At 34.4% G+C, this 4,218-nt stretch overlaps 1 non-coding gene across 1 annotated transcript; it reads right to left on the reverse strand.

Moving 5' to 3' along the window:
* Positions 1-1,981: 1,981 nt before the first annotated feature.
* Positions 1,982-2,089, reverse strand: LOC128035639 (small nucleolar RNA R71). Its single transcript, XR_008192190.1, has one exon. It is a non-coding gene; the product is annotated as a small nucleolar RNA R71 (small nucleolar RNA).
* Positions 2,090-4,218: the final 2,129 nt, after the last annotated feature.

The raw sequence follows: 4,218 nt of genomic DNA on the forward strand, positions 1-4,218 counted from the left end.
AAACATTCGAATTCAATGAACGAGTCGGGTGTGGTATGTCACAATTTACATTTCATCAGGTCATGTACTATATTGGGTAGTAGTATCCCTATTTCCATTACCTTTAGGTTTAAATTCGAGATACCTAGAATCCATCAATCCTCTCATTTTGAAATACTTCGACTATTGGAAAAAACCTGGTTTGAAAATGGTTTTCTTGTACAACGAAAAATAAAAAATTTAAAAATCGACCCAGTTTGTGATATTTATAGCAATAAACCTTAATAGAATTCATACCTATTTTTTGGATAAGCTGATCCTTAATGTTTTTCGACTTTCAAACAAACGATCTTCTTCACTATTCTCCTACTATGAACTACTTCGAGTGTGGGTTTGAACCAATTGAATCAAAACATAAAATTAGAAAAAGTTTTCCTTTTTGTGGTGAAAATGAAAATTCTCTCTTCTTTAATAGAAACAAGTAAAATTGTTATTCTGAAAAATATGTTTATAAGTTGAGAATAAATTCTCTCTATTTTTCGATAGAATAACAATCTCTCATAAGTTGTGTTAATAGCTCTATTGGTGCCATCTATTTATAGAAAGAAACGATAGAACCCTTTGTAGAGTTGTAGAGGTTTATTTTAAATTGAAAAACAACGTCCTACCTAGAGTAGGATAGGGGTGAACAACTCACAATTTTATTTCTATAGGATTGCCGCCCTCTTCATGCTATATTAGGGGTTTTGGGCCTCTCTTACATCGGGTCCAATTACGAGTACTTTTTAGGCCTTTTTGACCCAATACTCTGTAATGTGATCCAACCTGATTCAACTTTTCTATTTCCAAAAATAAACTTTAATATTTACATATTAAATAATTTTCTCATCCCAAATTTACCTCAGTAAAATTTTTGACAATTTTATCCCGGATAAAATTTTGACAATTTTATCCCGAATAAAATTTTGACAATTTTATCTGAATAAAATTTTGATGATTTTACCCCAATAAAATTTCAAGAAAATTCATTTAATATATCACAACTTAAAATGTTCACTATGACCAAATGATTTATTTTCATTTTACGCTTCAAAACAATCCAAAACATAAACTCATTCTTCCATAATTTTTTAAGTAATCCTATATAAGATTGGAAGTTTCCATTTTCAATTTTATTTCCATTTCCATTTTTGGAAACCTACATTCATTTCCAAATGATTCCATTTCTCCATTTTGGATAAAACTATAATCATTCCTGAATGTTTCTGATTTCTATTTTTCTATTCATTCTGTTCATTTCTATTCAAACACGCAATTCATTTCTAGTTTCAATGAGCTAGCATAGGGACCGATTGAACATATGTAGTTAAGGCTCAAATGATTTATAATTAAGTTTTGACTTTTCACTTATTAATTATGAACTCATTTAGTCACAAAGTTATTCCACTATAGTATTGTGACTGAGCTCTCCTCAACAACATACCATTACGAAAGCAACTACTTAGTGCTCGTCTAATGACCTCGTCATATGTGTGTTACCCTCATAGGATATCCTTAATCTCTTTGGGATAATATTTGTTCTGTGATAAAGTCATCCATCACAAAGATGAACGACCCATGGCCTCGTTTACTTTTCATCAACCATGTAATGCTAATGAGAGGATATCATTCACCCATATTTTGGGCTATGAATTTCACTGTTGTGAATGATGCTACATACTAAAGAAGCTTGTGATGTTTTAGATACATTAAACAATTGGGGTAATTTACTGAAATGCCCACAGAAGATCCACATCTTTACCTTCGACTATTCATGAAGGTGAGTAATTCTTTTAAGATAGCTAGTGTAACTGAAGACACATTGAGATTGAAGTTGTTTTTGTAGTCGTTGCGAGATCGAGCACGAGCATGGCTTAATTCGTTGCCACCATATTCAATTTCAACATGGAAAAAATTTGTTGAACGCTTTTTGGTAAAGTATTTCACACCTAGCAAAAATGCTAGTTGCAGAATGAGATCACTGCTTTTAAAAAAATGGATGATGAATTCTTATACAAGGCATGGGAAAGATTCAAAGAGTTACTACACAAATGCCCTCACCACATGATTCCACATTGTATCCAGTTGGAGACATTTTATAATGGTCTCAACGTACACACAAGGTTGGTGGTGGATACTTCTACGAATGTTGCTCTCTTGTCGAAGTCTTACAAAGAGGCTTACGAGATCATCGAGAGAATAGCTAGTAACATTTACCAGTGGCCGACAAATCAAGCAGCTTCAAGAAGACGAGTAGCTGGAGTGCGTGAAGTAGACACCTTCACTTCACTCTCAGCTCAGGTATCTTCAACCAAATAATTTACTACTAACAATTTTAATCATGGTGCAGCTTAGCCACCAAGTCACTTTGACGTTATTTCCTACATATATTATGGGGACGATCATTCTTTCGAGAATTGTTCATCAAATCTTGAGTCTATTTATTACGTGCGAAATCAATACCAGAATAAAAGTAGACAATGACCATAGTTCAACTTCTATAATCCTTCATGGCGTAACCATCCAAACTTCTCTTAGCGTAACCAAGGAACTGGATCAAACAACAACAACATGCATCATAGATCAAATCAACCTCAAGGGTTCAATTAATGAGTTCAAAAGCCACTGCAAGCTGAACCATCTAATAGTTTGGAGAATTTTTCGAAGGCATACATGGCGAAGAATGACGCCTTAATCCAAAGCCAAGCAGTAACACTGAAAAATTTAGAGAACCAAGTTGGTCAGTTAGCTATGAAGCTTCGTAATAGACCGCAAGAGCCTTGTCCAGTGACACAGAAAATCCAAAGAATTTGGGTGAGGAATACTACAAGATAGTTTCTTTATGAAGTGGTAAGACTTTGTAACCCAACGTGGTTGAGGTTGAAGAAGAACCTATTAAGGAAAAGGAAAATCAACTAATAGTTGATATTCCAGCGCCAGAAAAGCCAGGTGCTGAAAAGTCTGAAGAGGTAAAGTCTAAAGTAGTGAATTCTGATAAGCTAACACCTTCTTCAAATGCAGATACAGTTCCTCAGAAAAGTTGTCCGATTCAAGCTAAGGTTCCAACACTTCCGTATCCATAAAGAATCAAACAACAAAAACATGAGGTGCAATTTAAGAGGTTTTTTGATGGTTTAAAGCAACTTCATATCAATATACCATTGGTAGAAGCCTTAGAACAAATGCCCAATTATATCAAGTTCATGAAGGACATTCTATCCAAGAAGAAGAGACTTAGTGAATTTGAAACTGTAGCACTAATGAAGGAGTGTAGTGTGTTCTTACAGAACAAGCTACCTTCGAAAATGAAGGACCCTGAAATCTTTTCTATACCTTGTAATATTGGAGAATCTTACTGTGGTAAAGCCTTATGTGATTTAGGGGAATGCATCAACTTGATACCTAAGTCTATTTTTAAGATGTTGAGAATAGGTGAAGTAAGACCCATGACTGTGACACTCCAATTGGCGGATCGATATTTAGCATACCCAAAAGGAAATATTGAGGATATTCTAGTACGTGTAGATAACTTTATTTTTCCTACTGATTTTATTATTTTAGATTTTGGAGCAGATAAGAAAGTATTGATCATCTTGGGGAAACCTTTCCTAGCCAATGAAAGAACATTAATAGACGTGTAAAAAGGCAAACTTACAATGAGAGTTAAAGATGACCAGGTAACATTTAATATTCTTAAAGCGATGAAATTTCTTGATTCAACAAAGGAATGTTCAGTTATGGATGAGTTAGAAATTTTAGATTCTATGGAATGGGAAAATAATTTTGTAGAATACCAATTAGGAAACACTTTAAGGTCTGAGCCATTAGAAGATGATAAGGAAAGTATAGATTTGATGGAAGCCAACTTGAAGGACTATGTTCAACTAGCACGGTTTGAACTGTTGGAGTTAGAAGCTCGAGATTACACATAGTCAAAGTTGTCAATCGAGGAACCACCCAAACTTGAACTTAAGGTACTTCCTTCTCATTTGAAATACGTTTATTTGGGTAACAATTTTACTTTGCCTGTGATTGCTTCAGCAGAACTAACAGAACACCAAGAGGAGCAGTTGATCAAAGTCTTAAAGGAATTTAGAAAGGGGATCGGGGGGATCGGTTGGACCATAGTTGATATTCAAGGAATAAACCCGTCCTTTTGTATGCACAAAATTATCTTGGAGGAAGGCAAATGAGCTAGAA

Source organism: Gossypium raimondii, chromosome 12 (genome assembly GCF_025698545.1).
Source record: "Gossypium raimondii isolate GPD5lz chromosome 12, ASM2569854v1, whole genome shotgun sequence".
NCBI classification, from domain to species: Eukaryota; Viridiplantae; Streptophyta; class Magnoliopsida; order Malvales; family Malvaceae; genus Gossypium; species Gossypium raimondii.